General features: G+C 44.0%; 1 pseudogene; it reads right to left on the bottom strand.

Moving 5' to 3' along the window:
* Window positions 1-15,336: 15,336 nt before the first annotated feature.
* On the bottom strand, window positions 15,337-16,358 carry LOC146799394 (28S ribosomal RNA; annotated as a pseudogene).
* Window positions 16,359-18,486: the final 2,128 nt, after the last annotated feature.

Raw genomic sequence — 18,486 nt, forward strand, 5'->3', positions numbered from 1 at the left:
TTCCCGATCCGGTCGCGTTCTCCACGAGATGTTGGATTGTTGGTAGCCATTTGCGTTGTCTCGCGACAGTTCGCGCCCACAGTAACGTCATTCGTCACGCGATCACGTCTTTCTTCTCGCGATCATGCACCGCGAGACAAGTGAAAACAAGATGGCCGCGCCCGCGAGCAACCGCATGGGTAAGTTGGCGAGCCGCGACCACGCAGAAAATCCCGCGAACGGGCGGGAAAAAAACGTCTGCATCTTCGCGATATTTCCGCATGTTTGCGGAGATTTTTAACATTTTCGCGATAATTTGCGAAAGTGAATTTAGCAAATTCCGTCCACCCCTAGTACAGATTCCCTCAGCTTCCATGCCTAAGTACCCCCTCTGCATCAGGGTTCCTACTTGGGCCAAGATTCATCCCTTGCAGCTGGGTGTTACGAACATACATATGGCGAGTCCAAATTGTCAGCATTGTACCAATGCATCTGGGGATTGCACCTGTGCAGTAAAGTTTACAGCGACCCCCATGCTGACTGACAATGAGAAGACCATTATGCCCCTGAGCCAAATTGCTGGACCCTAGGAGGGAGCTTATTCTATGGTAACATCTCACCCAAAAGCAGATAGGAATTATAATGAAGTTGACACCCCTTTATCACCAACTTCTAGCCGTAAAACATCTAATAGGACATATGTGGTACCAGGGAGGAGGCTGAGCTGTGTCATGCCCCCCCCCTCGATCTACTGCCCATCAGAAAATGGACACAAGTAGCATTGCAGCTCAATGCTTCAACCCTTGAGTATGGATTGAGGGCAGCTAATGGTCACATAGGTCAGATCCAAGGGGGGCTAATACATTTAACAGAACCAACAACTTAAACCGCATCGATTACTTCTTGCTAGGTCTGAAACTGTGGCTGTTGATGGTTGACATGGTGGTGGAGACTACCACAGACAGTGATCATAATCCTCTAGAGCTCTCCCTGGAATCACCCTGGGATAAGCGCACAAACGCAATTTGTCCTGTTGTTATGACTAGGGAGGTATGTCCTTCCAACGACAACAGACAACTCAATTGGGCTCAGGTTTCTCTCGACGAAGATAAACTCGAAGTAATTAAAACAAATGTTCTGGACAGCAATACTACGATATCTAGTTGCCAACAGGGGATGCCATGGTGACCTCTTTAGTCCGCTGTCCTCCCTCTTTAGAGAACTGTCACGCTCTAAGAATACCATTTGGAAGAATAATTCTCAGTTTGCCTGGTACAACAAATAATGCAGGACCCTTAGACATAAATTAGCAGCTTCTATCAGGGTAAATAACCTGACCGAGTTGAGAGAACTAAGAAGTGCCAATAAGGCTGCCCAAGTGAGTGCAAAGAGGGAATGGGAGGAGAATCGATGGTTGATAATTAGGGACGCTTGTAATATACATGATTCAAAACACTTTTGACTGCTAGGTACTAGGGGGGATGCCATTAGGCCCTCATCTCCAACCAACAACATCTCTATTGCAGCCTGGCAAGATCATTTTTCTACATTGTACTCTGAGCCCTATCATCCAGACAGTACAGCCTATATTCTTGACCATTCCCAGTTATGTTCGTATATTTTCGTTTCAGAAGCTGAAATCAGGTCCAGCATAAATTCTATCAGACATAGCTATCTACTCCCAATTAGGAAGTACGGCTTATTAAATGTAATAAGGAATCCCTAATGTTGTAGTATGGGAGAGGTATGCCTCTCAGTAGTGAAAAATGAAGTTAGGAGTTTTTCACTACCAGGACATGTAAAGCTTAAATGTGCATGTCCAACCATTTTTTTAAACTGCATTCAGGCTGCAATGGCAGGCCTGGGACATGGTTTAAGGTGCTTCTTAAGTGGGCAGCACATTAAGTGCTGCAGATCCACTAGTAAAATTTAATTTACAGGCCCTGATTATATGGTTTAGCACTCGAGAACAAACATATAAGTAAATGAAATGTACCAATCTGTTAAATTGTCTGTACTTTATTATATTATGCTGCTACATTTTATGATTCAGACTATTTTAGGAATATCTTTGCTATTGGCTCTAACTAAATTACAAGTCTATGATGAACTCACCGCACTGACTCTTGTGCTATGTATAGGTTTTTGTGTGCTTACTGCTTTTAGCCATGTGTTTATTGTTTTAACTATTTATTTAGGCATGTATTGATTGTTGTTGTTTTTTTAATGCATATCCGTGCTGGTATTTTATTTTGTACTTTTATGGATATCCTTTTATCCGAATAAAAATCAACTGATTGATTGATTGAAATGTGCCATTTAGGTACATGGCGATTAAATCATGTTTAGGTGAGTGAATACAAGCGTGTTAGCACTATTTAGCAGTGGTAAAGTGCACAGATTACCAAGGCCAACGAAAATGAATTTCAGTAAAAGGCTGGCTGGTCTAACAGTGTGTTTGTGTGTGTGTGATTGGTAGCCAATGTGTGCTTGTTCTTTATTAGGTCTGTCAGCCTTAAAGTGGTCTTACCCCAAACTTTTTGCCTCACCTAATCCATTTTTTACACACTTATTTTTGGTTTTTGGTTTTGGAGCAGATGGAAAACTCATGTCTGGTGTCTGAAGAACTATAATTTTAAATCCTCTGAAATGGTAAAGTCAGATTAAAGTCGCAATTCTGAAAATGCCACTATTAGAAAGTTGCAAAAGCCTATAGGGGTTAAGCCCAACGGAACGGGTCCAGGTAGGGCTATTCAAAATTCAGAACACAAAACAATGAACCCGGCTCAGTACTACCGTACACTCCTACTACTCATGGAGTAACGAACAGTCAACTCATAATTTCCTTCAACGCTCACCGCATTCAGAATTAACTAAATGCCTCCCAAAATGCCAACGCGTTTCAAGACCCAGGCGAATAGTACTGGGACTATCATCAGGGCTTCATATAAATGGACCGGATATTCTACAAAAAACAAAATAAATAAATGATGCAAAAACAGCGTCAACTCGAACTAACTCTCTCTCTTGTACATGTAACTAACTTAGTGAGTACCTGTTTTCTAGAGATAGAGTGGCTGCTCCAGCTCGTTTGCTCCAAGTGTTTTGGGTTTTTCTGCCACTCTGCAGTAAAGGTACATATCTTTTGGGTGCTTCCCTCTGGGGGTGTAAGTAGAGAGTAGCAGTAGATATATTCAATACATTGGTTCTTTCATTTCAGAACTTCATACTGACAAAGTGCTAAGGGAGCCTCGTAGACAGTAACATAAACGAGTCCAGTGGCAGAAAAACCAAAAACTCTTGGAGTACTATTCGCCTGGGTCTTGAAACGCGTTGGCATTTTGGGAGGTATTTAGTTTAGTTCTGAATGCGGTGAGCGTTGAAGGAAATTATTGGATAAAGGATTGATATACTATTCAGACACTCTTTCGACGCTGGATTTGGAATAACACATGTGGTTCATAACATTGGATATTTTCATGTTTATTACAAAATTTTGTATATGATGTAAATTTTCCTAAAAATGTGTTTTGCATCAGATTAATGTATGACTTCATTTGCTGCTTTTGTCATGTTGCAAGCTCTTGCCAATCATTTTTTCACAGTCCATTTTTGTCTTTAAGTGTATGTTAATGTGAATTGTATATACGTGTAAGTTCATGTGTGCATTTGATAAGTCTGTGTTTCTTTTTCAGTCCAAAAAATTGTTTTGATCAATTTTTAAATTAATAAGAAACAGGAATGGTCTAATAAAAATTCCATTCGGACAGATAAAAGAGTTGACTGTTCGTTACTCAATGAGTAGTAGGACTGTACGGTAGTATGGAGCCGGGTTCATTGTTTTGTGTTCTGACTTTTAGAAAGTAGGCATTTTCCTGTCCTAATCATTTGGTGCCTGCAGCCAGTTCCTGGGTCACATGAATGGGTGTAGTTCACAGTTGACCTTTGTATATTCCTTTCAGACAGCCACACAGTAGATGGGCTAGGTGTGCCTGGATGGGTTATCCAAGGCAGGATGGGGGCGGATCTGTGCACAACCCCACTTATACTTTGCCATGCTCTCACACAAAGAACTTCACATTAGCTTATTTTGCCGGCAGAGAGACTAGGACCAGGGCAGGGAGACAGAAAATTCCAGACACCTCTGTTAGAAGAAACCTCCATATGTTTCTCCCACTTCAAAGGAGCACCATATAAAAAATAGGACCCTCACATTCACTCTTCAGTTCACTCGTATGGCGGTGGCGTTCTGCCCGACATTATATTACACCTCTAAGTTGGAACGTAGAAATCTTCACTACAACTTTGTCCAGTGGCACCCCGACGACAATGCGTCCTCCCCAGAGACTGCCAGCTGCCTTTCCCCACTGAACTTTGCCTTCTCAGACATTTTCTTTCAAAATGTCTTCTATGTCTGAAAATCAGTACAGACTGGACCCAATCCACTTTGTGTATGCAGCCTTTGCCCCGGTCTTGAGGAATTAGATGTCCACAGTAAATGCTTTGATATTTTAGGTAAACTCAGAAAGTTCATAACTCTGGTTCACTGATTTGAATTTTGTTGTTTTGGTGTCCTATTATTTATCAACATTTACCCTTTTTTTTACAATTGATATGAGAGATTTCTTGTGTTTTGTTTTCACTTTATTAATCTTTAAGTGATACATAAATACTTACACATTGTATCGAAGTTAAGCCTGACTGCTTTTGTGCCAATCTACCAGAAGGTTAAGCATAGGTAAATGTTGTGACTTTTGCGATACACCCTCACAAAGATTGTGACAGTTGCTTGAGTTGGGTTCCACCCCCTCAACCAAAAACCCAATTTCTCACAAAATCTTTTATAATTGTGTGTCAATAACCAAAATGTGAACATGTGTCATTAATACAACTCACAGATTCAATGGCAAAGAATATATTATGAAAAGTTACAATACGGGCATTGAAAATTCCAGGTAATTCACTAAGTATGGCTGTTATCATCATCCTTCTATAACAATATATATTGTGCATGTTAGGGTAGAGATGATGACAATACTCAACTGTTTTTATTGCTCAGATAATAGCTTTGAGTGATGCAAGTGTTGTCAGTTAATGTATGCAAAATGTATTTTTGCTAATGATTTTGGCTTCATTTGACAAAATGTGTCAGTCACTTAGATTGCTTAGCTCCATAATTTTGCCACATTTTTGTGAAGATAGTGGTATGTGAGAATGGACTTCAAATGTTCATAGAGTATAAGTAGCAAATTAGATCATTTAGTGAGTGGAGTGAAGGCACACAGAGTGGAAAATCTAAGTCAACTTTGAGTCAATAAATCTTTATTCAAGCTTAAAATGATCATAAAAGCACAAGTTAAAATATTATACATTTGTTGTCATATAATACCAATCTGTGTGCATTGCAATAAATAAAACCATTAAAAATACAGCAATTCATCAAATATAATAAAGGACCAACTGCAACAAAAGGAGCACCTATAGCCTCCCCTCCATTGATTTTCTATTGCAAATAAACATCTTAAGATAGTCGCATACAGTAAAAAAAATGTCCAGGCTATTTAGTATTTGAAGATGGATTAACGCCACTCTACATTTCTGAATAGCTAGCCTTCTCAATAAAGGTTTGATACCTAACTGAAAAAGTTGTCGGTAAGAACCACAAAGAAACGTAAAATGTAGTCGGGATTGTTCCGCTTTGCCGACACAAGGACAGGGGGTAGCTCCTTGCTCCATAAACATTCAAGTTCATAAAAGCATGCTGAGCACTAAACCATCCCCGACCTAAATCTAAATAGGCGAGACCTCACTCATTGAGTCAATTCTAACCTAAGGTACAAGGGGGTATCACGCATTGCAAGCACAGAATAATAATAACAAATTGTTTTCTTATTTACTGCCTTATGGAACTGATGAGAAATCATATAATCTGTAAACTTCTCCTTCACCACTTTTTTAGTAATCTTATTAATCAAATCAGGTGAGATAAATAATTTTGACAAACCAATATCATTCAAAGAATTACATACATATTTCAAACATTGTTTAGAATGTCCCCCGTCCATTTTCAGATAATCAACAATAACAGTCCTGTTAAAGCTGGACTCCCTCTTATTCCACACACTGTCCCAAAGCAGCGAGGGGGGGCAGTTTAATATTGTCAAAAACATACTCAAAGTCCAGTTCAAAATATAAAATTGCATTTGCATTTGAGGGTGGGAGGTTCAACAACCTTCTTCAAATCGTTTTTTCTTCAACTTGAATTGGGGCAGAGTTATGAAATCCACAAACCCTAGCCCCATGGGTGGCAGTAGGACTACATTGCATTTTGTGCAGTTTAAGAAAAGGGGAGATTGTAGACCTACCCTCCCTCTTAGCTAAGTTAAAAAACAAACCTGCTGTCCTCCCAAGTTTCTGACATGCAGAGTTTACTTGTGCCTGCTAGGAATTGCTAACATCAAATAGCAGGTCTAAATAACAAAAGCTTTTGACTGCGCTTAGCTGCTTTTTGCCCAAATGGTATACTGCCAGGGCTTTTTTTGCCTGGGCCATATGCCATTATGCAAAATACAAATGACTCAACCAAACTGCGAAGGACACAAACACAGCGTCATCATAGGCGTATAACAAAGCAGGGACTGCTAAGTTGACAATTTTCAGTACGTCTTCAGTAGAATCTATTAAGAAACCACCCAGATCATTGATATAAAGGGTAAAAAGAAGGGATGCCAACACACACCCCTGATGCACACCACGGGCTAATGGAAAGGAATCAGAGCGTTTGCCTGCCTGTCTGTACTGAACCCTAGCACTCAGGTTTTCATAGAGGCCATTCAGAAAATTAACCAATGCAACATCCACCATCAAATTAATTAATTTCAGCCATAATTTAGTTCTATTCACTCAATCAAAGGTGATGAGAGGTCCATAAAGGCAAGGTACAGTGGGGAGTGCCTGGCGACAGTATATTTATGTAGCATCAGATGTAAGCTCAGGCACTGATCCACCGTACCTAGCCCAGGACATAAACCATATTGATGCTCAGATAAGATCTTATTCTCTGTAGCCCATGACTGCAGTTGATTAAAAATGGCCATTCTCTGTATTTTAACAGAAGTGGCCACCAACAAAATAGGTCTGTATCATTTATGTGACTCCCTGTCACCTTTTATAAAATTAGGTGCAATTGTAGACATTGACTAGGACTCTGGCATCCTATGGCATAGTGAGCTATTACAATATTCATAATATGGGCTCCCTAGAGGTCAGGATTACATTTAGGAAGATCCATGGGTATCCCATTGGGCGCGGTGCCATCCTACCAGCACTTGCTTGTATGGCGGCTTCCATTTCCTGAACTGTGAACTGCAAGGGGATGGAGGACGCCCTCAAATTCACTATTCCCTCTCTAAAACATGGATATTAGTGGAATGATCCACCCAATCCTGCCCTGAAATGTTACATAATGAGAGAAGGTTCAAGGGGGTGTCATGTAAGGTAAGCCTATTTACTGTTTCCCAGAATACCTTGGAACTATTTTGCATAGCAGCCAATTTTGATGTGTCCCAATTCTTGCGAAACGGTGTGTGCTTCCTTTCTCTAATGGCTGTTCTGTAGAGCTTCCTAGCCTCCTTTATCACCCTGATATTTCTGGTTGGGTTATCCAACTTGCCCCTTTCTCAGCAGGCAACCCCTATCAAATCAGCAAGGGCGATCAGGCCCTGGTTTTAAAGGTTTCAATAGGGAATTCTCAATGGTGGTACACCTTTGCTGACAATAATAATATAACTCATCACAATTTACTTCGGAAAGACAGCCCAAAAAGATTATAAGATTCTTCTTTACTAAATCATTTAATGCACCTGGGAGATCTTTAAGATGCCACACCACCCTTAATCCATCTTTTGTGTGTGTGCTTGTCATGTGTTCCATGCAGGCCCATGGTCGTTTTCCCTATGTTATCCTAAGCACGTTGCAGACCACACTCTGCTTTGCACACATTACTATACAAACGTATTTTGCTTTGTGTCACACTGTACTTTCACTCAGAACCTGTCGTAGTTTTCGCATTCCTTTCTTTCCTGGGATTTAGTTTGAACACCATAGACAAGATCAAACAACAATGACCCTTGTTATTCTGTTCTGCTTAAGCTATAGCACCTAGACAAAACACACAAATGCTGCTGTTGTTTGGTAACACATACTCTTTGTCATATAGGTAGGAACAGACATACAGAAACACATTTGGAGAGAGATTTTCAGAGAGGAGATCACGACTTCACCTGAGATGTAGAACGTTCATCTGTGCATGCTAAGGTGTGGGTCTGCGGCAAACACCCAGAGATCTTCTGGTATATATTCACACTGCTTTTGTAGAAGGGGAGGGGGATTAGTCTCACATGTCTAAAAATCATGACAGCTCCTTTTATGATTTATGGATTACTTATTATGCTGACCGTATTGGTGCTAGCCATTTTTCTTTTATTGTGGCACGTATACTGCATACTAGAGCACAATAGTTAAAATGAACATTTGAAACGTTTCTCGTGACTGTCAGATCTTATTGTGGGCAAGTACGAGTGTTAGAGCGAAAGGGTGTGTCCTGTTACCGCGATTACTGAGAGAGTCGAGAGCGTTGTCTTTTGGGGTGCCTGATCACTTGTCCCTCTGTGAATGAGAAGGAGGGCACGTGATGCACGATAGCTAGTCGGTCCCTGGCTCACAAGCACTAAGGTGGTAGGATAACTCAGTCCTTGTCAACTAAGGTTCTATGGCACCAAGCATAGTTCTGTGATTCCGCAGTATCCCTGCAACATGCTAATACCATCAAATAAAGCTGGGCATCTGTACCTGTCCATCGGTAGGACTCCTTCAACAAGAAGGGCATTATGGTCATTCCACAGTGTTTCAACTACGGTACCTTACCAACACCACTGCAAAAAGTTTTTAGAGGCAAACATGTAATCAATGATAGAAGTTTGCCCCTCCCTCTAAATGATGGCTTATCTTGGCTACCCCCTGAAATTGATTTAACCAATCTTCAAAGTTTGTAGTCTAATTAAATTCCTCAATTCCGCACTCTTAGGGGCCCATTTGGATGTCGAGCGGTGGCACCACCGCAGTGCTAGCGGTGCGGAAAAACGCTATTTTCCGCCCGCGAGCAGCAGCCCTTACATCCGCCATATTAGTATGGCCAAACATTGGCCATTTCTCGAATGCCGCGGTGCGACGCGCACCGCCATCAAAGTGTGCCCGGCACCGCGGCAGTGGGAGCCAATGGAGACTCACCGCCGCGCTGAATGACGTCCACCACACTCCACAAATTAGGATGACACAAGCAAGCAGATGCACCGCAGCAGAGACACCGCCCAACCAGAGACGGCGGAAGCTCGACAGCGGAGCACAAAACCAGAGTCCGGTCATGACCGCCATGGACCCAGCGCTACACGTCATTCTGGTGCTGTACCTGCTACATCACCAGGCACTCATGGACCGCCACAGATGCCGCCGTAGATACGCAACAACACAAACACAACACACAACACACAACACACGGGCTGACACAGAGTCCAAATCCACATCAGACACCCTAAGGGGGACAGGGACACTTCCAAAAGGGCACCCACACATCACCCACCTGCCACAAAGTAACCCCTCTGCATCCTGTACACACAGCTACTGCCACCATGCAGCAATGCCCCGGTCACGTCACCGCAGCGGCGATCACAAGCAAATACATGCGCACAATGCAGAAGGTAGGGCAAGTGCCAGGCATGGGCAGAGCACAAAGACCACAGGGCCATACCCCCTCCCACCACACACTAGCACACCCCATGAAGGCACATGCCATGTGCCCCTCCTGTGCAGCCCATGCACAACAACAAACCAGGTCAATACACACCCGGCACCACACAACAAACAATCATGGAGACAGACACTGCAGGAGTGGCTGCACAGGAATACACAACACACAGCACAGTAGCACAGGGCCAGGGAAACACACACACCACCACAACACCACACTCAGGAAAATAGGGAAATATAAATGAGGACATCCAACAAATGAACACATACAAGGAATTAACATTCAAATGGACACACAGCCTGCACAGTCACACCTACATACCACAGAGTGACACACACACATACACACCCCACATGCCAACAGCAATGGAGCACATCAAATATGGAAACTAAGGTGGGCTGCACACAAATGGAAGGCCATGTGTACATCACATCAACACAAGGAATAGAGCACAACACCCTCACACCATCAAAGCACACATGGCTGGCACAGTCAGTGAACTCAAACCACAGACAGCTTAGTGCAACAACACAGGGAGACAGCAAGGCAAATCATGTATAGGCAAAAGGATGAAAGGAAGGCCCTGAAGTCAAACTGTGAACAGCCACACATCCATACAACTACTTCACAGGAGTACACCAGCAGCACTACACACAGGGCCCATCTACATACCTCAGGACTGACAAACACCAGTAAGAATCTACACACATACCCCCCTGATACCAGCAGCACACAACACCAGTGTCAAACACACTGAAGGCTGGCAATACTTGACAGTCAATACAAACACAAACAAACACAAAACCTGGGGTCAGCCACAAACTTCACACACACACACACACACGCACACACGCGCGCACACACACAGGGATGCCACCACAATTGTGGAAACAAATACAATAGACAAACACATAACCCAACAGAAACACACACAGAGCCACAGCGACAACAACAGACATGCCCTGTGCAGCCAAACTGGGGAAAGGCAATGGGAGCACAGACACAACAGGAGTGCACAACCTCATCACTCAGGAACAATGCACAGACAACATATCACAACACACACAAGAAGTGCACCATCACAGAACAACACAGCCACAGCAAACAAACAACAGATGCACAGGCAGAACAATCATATAGCAAACACAGCAGGACATCAGGGGATGCACACCAGGCAATCACAAGGCAACATACACACACAGCACTGCATGCACAACAAGCTGTGTGTGCACACCGAGCATACCAGACACACACAGACATCAGTGACAGAACAGCAACCCACCCAACACCATACAGCACAGCACAAAGACAACAGCACACCCAGGAAGGGAACCAATAACACAAACAACACACATACATCCAACACAACACCCAATAGATGCACAAGTCTGGGACACAAAGGTGGAAACAACTTGCCCAGAGGAATGGGGAGCACAGACAGTTGAACTGCATAGGAGCAACCATGACTGACAAACAGCACCAGAACATCACTCATGACCCATTGGGACACCTTGACCGTGGCCAAAGAACTGCACCACAAAGCACAGTGTCACAAATTAAGTCATGGGGAGGCACACACACATACAAACCAAGGAGACAGCTCATACCAAAGTGAAGTGTACTGCATGGCAGGAGTGTACCATACACAAAGAGAGGACCTATGCAGCATCTACCTCTCAACTCAGTGCCCGACTTTGTCCATCGTCTCCCATTGCCCTTCCCCATTGTGTTTGGTCGCAACATCTGTGTTCCCATCACATAGGTTGGAGAGAGCAGGAGGAGAATCAGGGCCGGCTTTAGGGCAGTGTGACTGGTGCAGCCGCGCTGGGCGCTGACCTGGAGGGGGGCACTGACCTCAGGTGGGGGCCGCTGTGTTGAGCAATAACTTACGAATGAAAGGCATCTGCTGCAGAGTTCCATGCATGTTTAACTTTTAGGCAGCGTTACAACTGCCAAGATAACTCTTGTATAAATGTTCCTGCTAGAGAGAGAGAAATTGAGTTTTTTCTAGTGGCAGTTTTGACTCACCATAGAGTAGCGCAGAGGGTTAATATTCCCGTTGAACACATCTGTATTTCATGTTGATAGCTGAGTGGATTAGTAAAACTAGCCTTTAACTGCACTTTCAAACAAATGAAATGTATGTGATAGAGGGGCTACGGAGAGATGAGGGGAACTTTTGTCGGGTGGTAGCGGAGGAATCCGAGATGGAGGTCATGGAGGGGCGCAAAAAAACCTTGGGGCTTATTTACAAGGCCCTTGTGCCACTTTTGCGTCATTTTTAACATGGGAAAAGTGACGCAAAAGTGGCGCAAGGGGCTTGTAAATCTGCCCCCTTGTGTCACAGGGTGCCGCCAACACTAAACGGCCCTGAGGAGGATTTTGTATCCACGTAGCTCCACCATAACAAACACAGAATAAGGCTAGTGGGTGCCATGTATTTGACTTGATTTTAAAATTGTTCCCAATATTTTTGGAACTGAAGTTAGAATAGGGAATCAGTGGCCCTGTGATGTTAGCATTTTCACTATGATTGCAATTAGAATAGTAAATTAGAGTTCTAGTCCCCTACGATTTCCACACCTTCCCCGATATTACTTGAAGATAATATTTAATAGTACGTTTGCTCTTTCAGGATATTTTAAATTTCACCAATATTTGCTGGAATAACCATAGAGTACTATTTAGATAAGTAGCGCTATATAGTCCTTTTCAAAAAGTTTTTTCTAGTACAGAAAATATTACTCAAATAGAACTGCTTCCGCTTTCCACACAGCTACTCAAAATATTTGACCAGAATTTTCCACCTCCACCTGTCCTATAGCTTAAGTTTGGAGATCTCTACCACAAGTGTGAAGGACTCTGCATACCAAGGTATACATTTTTGTAATAAATGTGTGTGGCATAATTGAGATGGTCGGAAAATCGGGAATATTTAAAATTTAATGGCCGGAGTTTAGGAAACTTTAAGAAGGGGTTTATGGAAGAATATACAAATACCAAACCATACCAACAAAGAAAAAGATAATTACTATTCACAAAATGTAACCCTTTCACTGCCAGGCTTTTTCCCCACGCTGTGCTAAGCGTTTTTTTGGGCAATATGGGGTAGTTCGGGCTTAGGCCTCCATAACTTTTTGTCCACATAAGGTATCCATGCTAAATTTTCATCCTTTTTTGCCGAAATCCTGGGGATTCTAGAGGCACCCAGGGTTTGTGGATTCTCCTGGAGGGAACCAAAAAAGTATCCAAAATAGATCTAAATTTAGGTTTTCATGGGAAACAAGTGCTGCAGAAGAAAAGGTCTGGTTTTTTTCCTTGCAGATGGCATCAATGAAAGGTTTGTGGTGCTGAAATCACCATCTTCCCAGCTGTCCTGTACAGGCAGACTTGAATCAGAAAAACACATTTTTTGACACAGTTTTGGCATTGTACTGGGACATGGCCCATTTTACCTTAATTTTTGTGTGTTCAACCTTATTCTAGTTAATGGTAGAATTGGGTGTGAACCATGGTGGATCCTGGAAAGCTATATATTTCTGAAAAGTAGACAAAATTCTAAAGACAGCAAGGGGTCATATGTACAGCTCCTTCAAGGTTTTCCTATAAAAAGTAACATTTGAAATAAAGAAAATTCAATTGAAATTAAATAAAAACAACCATTTATGTTTACGTTTCCATTTGTAACTTCTTCTAACCATGGGATATTTTTTTAAAGCAATATACTGTTAAGTCCGCTGGGCCTTTCTGATTGTGGTGATATATAGGGCTTGTAGGTTCTCCAAGAACCCGAGGAACCCAGAGCCAGTAACTGAGCTGCACCTTGCAATGTTTTTTCATTGTGTAGCGGGTATACAGCAATTAATTTCGTAAAATATAAAAAATGAAACCTTTGTATTTCTGAAATGGGCACAAGATATGGAGTTTGTTCAAGTTACTTGACCTGCAGGTCTAGTAACATTCTTATGATTTTTAAGGCCTGTAGAGGACGGAGCCCAGGGTTGAAGCACCCACTCTAGGGCCCAGCCAGAGTTTCTGTACAGTGCAACGGACAGGAGGCCATCCCGGGCCCGCGGTACCCCATCCAGGGTGCTAGGGCATGCAACGGATCACATTTCGTTCCTCTGAACCCAGACAAGCACAGGAAGCCTCCCGGGGCCCGCAGGATGGGGCATGCTAGAAGACAGAGACCCGGACTGGGGCACACATCCCATGGCCCAGCCGGGACACCATTCAGATACTCTGAACACAGCCATGCAGGGGCAACATACCATTTATGACACTGCTGGCCGGGGAAGGAAACCCAGGGATCTGTGGGATGGCAGACCCAGGAATGCTGGCTCCCTGCCCCTTATGAGCCCCATCATGTCTGTTCTGTGTCTCAGAAGCCCTGACCAGTGCCAAGGTCAGGTGTTTCCAACCATGCAGCCCACAGTCCCTTAATAGGCCCAACTATGCCCAATCAACCAGAGTCTGTTCTTGACCTTTCCCAAGTGAGCCTTCCTGACCCCAGAGCCCATTTCCCCCCGCCGTGCAGGGCTGGGGCATGGACCTTAGACCCAACCAGATCTCTGACCTAGGACGTGACCATGGCCTCCCTCCCTGCTGGAGAAGGGGGAGATGGCTCCCAGGCCTACCACTTCCCCTTTGCCAGGCCCCACTCATTCTTAGGAGAGTGGCAACCCTTGCGCTGGGCCTAGAAATGGTATCTCCTGAGTGGCACAGGACATCAACAGAGGCTACGATTCAAGACTGGGCCCAGCTTCCTCTGAGGGCTTCTTGAAGCTCTCATGGGGTCGTGTTCCTGCTAGTCGCCCAGGGAGCTGGGCCTTTATGCATGGCTGGTCTCCGCTATTTTCCCCTAACCCAGTGAGGGAGCAAGAGAGTCCTCCACAGGCCTGCAGCCACCCTGCCCTGGGAATTGACGGTCATACTGTGGGCTCAAGCCCATTTTCCTCAAATATTAAGCCCCCACAAAGTGGGTGCTTACATAACCCTGAGAGGGGACAAAAGCTTGAACTACACCAGTCAGCTGGCCATCTGGTCACCCAGCGCACCAGGTCATCTAATCACACAGCATGGCAACCAGATGGCCCAGGACTGCCCTGCGACCACATAGCCCATGCAGCCAGGCTATCGGGTCACAGAGCCTAGTAACCTGATGGCCCAGGATGACCCAGCGACCACATGGCCTGGGATGACCAGACCAAGGACCCATTCACACAACAGTCAATGACAACAAGAGTGGCCATGCACTCTGAGTCTGAGGCTCAGCAGGCTCCTTCCCGGGGCTGCTTGCCGCCTGGTGACATGTGCAGGAGTAGGGGAATCCCAGTCCAGCCATCTGGTCCCTGCAAGGGATCATCCCCCCATCCCTGCACCCTGCGGCGTAGGGACAGGAGGCGAAGGTCCCAAGACTAGTCTGCACATGGTGGAGGCAGCCACCCATATGCCCATATTCCCCCCACTGCGTCCCTCTGCCAACCTGGTGGCAGAGGGACCTACCCCCAGGTGTGGGGGAAGGGACCCGGGGGGACTGACAGATGGAGACAAAAGCTTGGCTCAGAGGATAACTTTTAGTAGATCGTAGTGTGGTAGCTGTCATGCTACTTACGAAACCCTGACCTAGAATCAAGTGATTTAGCACTGAGTGCCCCACGAACATGCATTGCACTATGGAGTGCAGTGTGATGGAGGAGGCCCACTTATGTCCAAACTCCAGTCCCCAAGCAAGAGGCTCTATGCACCGGCCCAAGAGGCTGGCTATGAGAGGCCAAATGAGGACCTACAGCACTGTGATATTGTTACGGTTTAGGGGGGATTCTGACTTAGAGGCATTTATTCACAGATGGTAGCTTTGCCCCATTGGCTCCTCAGCTAAGCACATACACCAAATGTCTGAACTTGCAGCTCCTCTTTTGCTGAGTAGGATTACTATTGCCAAAGCACATCATCAGTAGGGTAAAAAGAACCTGTCTCACGATGGTTGAAACCTAGATCATGTTCTCTGTTAGTGGGTGAACAATCCAATGCTTGGTGAATTCTGCTTCATGATATGATAGGAAAAGCAGACATTGAAGGATCAAAAAGCGACATCACTATTAACGCTTGGCCGCCACAAGCCAGTTATCCCTTTGGTACATTTTCTGACACCTCCTGCTTGAAATCCAAAATGTCAGAAGGATTGTGAGGCCACGCTTACACAGTCTGTATTCATACTGAAAATTTAGATCAATTGAGCTTTTGCCCTTCACTCTGCAGGAGGTTTCTGTCCCCCATGAGCTCGCTTTAGAACACCTGCATTATTGTTTGGCAGGTGTACCACCTCAGTCAAGCTCTCAACCTGCCACTGTTGCCAGAGCAAATCACACCAGGCGGACGCCAGGTGCTTGGAGTCAGAAGCGAGAGCCCTACTTGGCTTTCCCCGGCCTCAACAGGTAGGTGAAAAACAATAAGATAAGTGGTAATTCACCTGCAGCTCAAGAGCCTCCCACTTATTCTATACCTCTCATGTCTCTTCAAAGTGCCAGACTAGAGTCAAGCTCAACAGGGCCTTCTTTCCCAGCTGATTTTGCCAAGCCCATTCCAATGACTGTGTTTTAGATAGATAGTAGGTAGGGACAGTGGGAATTTTGTTCATCCATTCATGCGCATCACTAATTAGATGACGAGGCATTTGGTTATCTGTAGCGCCACACGGTGGCTCATGCTGGGGTTCTATTGCTGCCCATTTGCATCAACTTTGCTCTAGTGGACAGCCTCATTTCAAGCTGTCTTCACTGGAACTGGAATCACATATAGGATAGAGATAATACACCCTCCAGTACCACTCTAACAATGTAAAATGTCTACTAACAGTCCTGAGAAAATTAAGGTATGATTTGTAGGATATTAATAATCAATATGTGATTTGTACTGGTTATGTATAGGCAATTACTTGAGATTTATCTTGAGTTCAACATAAGTCAATTTTCATGAAGTACAGTTGTATATCTAATTTCACACACACTCACGCACCTATACTAATAATTCTGAAGCTAGCCACATTTTAAGAGTGTCCATTAAAGTAGTCAAGCAAACATTCTTCCTAAATGGGAAAGACATTTATAAACAAAGGTCAGCCAGAGCAACATCATTACATTGAGGCTAAATACCCCGACATTGTAAAATGAAACCATGAAATTTCACGGTGGAACAGTTGGTGAGATTTTTGATTTCCTGTGCTAAATCCTGCTAATATTTAACTTTACTCTCAAATGCTAGTTCAAGGGACTTTTTTGCGTTTTCATTTTGAATTTAGAGATCAATCACTACAGCAATACAATATTTAGTAAATACTACATTTGGTTTTCGAAATTCCCCTTGACTCTTTTTGACATGAGGTTCCATATATGTCATCTAATCACACTTTTTTGCTCTATGAATGAGCAGTTCCAAGATTTTGGTGTGTCTTGTGATCCTTATGTTTTTGGTTTTAGGACATGTAACTGAAATGTGAGCAATTGTTTCACAATAATCTTTACAAAATCTGCAAGTAGCAAATGTTTGATTTTTCCTCTAGTGATGGTTTCTCTGGTGTACAAAATATTTGCTCGTAACATCAGTGCAGCTATGTATTGGTTTTCTTTCAGCTTGTTGTGTTTGCTAATCCAGAAATTCGAAGTTGGAATCTTTGCTAGATATTTAATACCATCCCCCTGGACAGGGCGATTTTTCCATTTCTCAAATTCCTCTTTTCCCCAATCATAGGCTGCTTTCAATTGTAAATTATAACTCTGGAATCTACTGTCTTGAATGTTAAGTTTGTGGGTTTCAGATGATATTATCGATCTTTTGATTCATTATTTCTCCTGCATACATGTAGAAGTGAGCAATGTACAAATCTTGAGGTTCTCTGAGATATAGATTGTTGATTTTTTTGAGTCTGATTGTTGTACATAGCTTTGGTACACTGAGGCCCCATACGATCTTTTGGAGTAGAGAAAACCATTGCATGTGTATGCAGGTATGTGTAGGAAGTGTTTGACATATTCAATCAATCAATTAATCAATCAATCAGGGGTTTGCAAAGTGCGCTACTCATCCATGAGGGTCACAAGACGCTGGGGGGGAGGTCCCTACTGGACGTGTGCAGGGTTGGGGAGCATCTGATGTTCACCAGGAGCTTGTTCCAGGTCTTGGCAGCGATGTAGGAGAAAGCTCTCCCGCCGGTTTCGGTTCTGCGGATGCTGTGGACCTCGGCCAGGGTGAGGTCGTCGGAGTGGAGGTTCCTCTTGGGTACGTGGAAGGATACTCTCTCGTTGAGGTATTATGGTCTGATGTTGTTGAGGGATTTGTAGGCGTAGGCGAGGAGTTTAAAGGTGACCCTCTTCTCGACGGGGAGCAAGTGGAGGCCTTGTAGGTTTTGGGTCATGTGTTCATGACGCAGAGTCCCGAGGACGAGTCTGGCTGCGGCATTCTGGATGGTTTGTAGTTTGCGTAGAAAAGTTCTGCTGATTCCGGCATAGAGGGCGTTCCTGTAGTCTAGTCTGCTGGTTATGAGTGCGTGGGTGACCATCTTTCTGCAGTTGGGGGGGATCCATTTGAAGGTCTTACGGAGGATGCAAAGGCAGTTGAAACTAGTGGAAGCGACGGCGTTGATTTGGCGGTTCATGGAAAGGGAGGAGTCAAGGATGATGCCGAGGTTCCGAGCATGGTGTGTC

This window comes from Triturus cristatus, chromosome 9 (genome assembly GCF_964204655.1).
Source record: "Triturus cristatus chromosome 9, aTriCri1.1, whole genome shotgun sequence".
Taxonomy (NCBI): domain Eukaryota; kingdom Metazoa; phylum Chordata; class Amphibia; order Caudata; family Salamandridae; genus Triturus; species Triturus cristatus.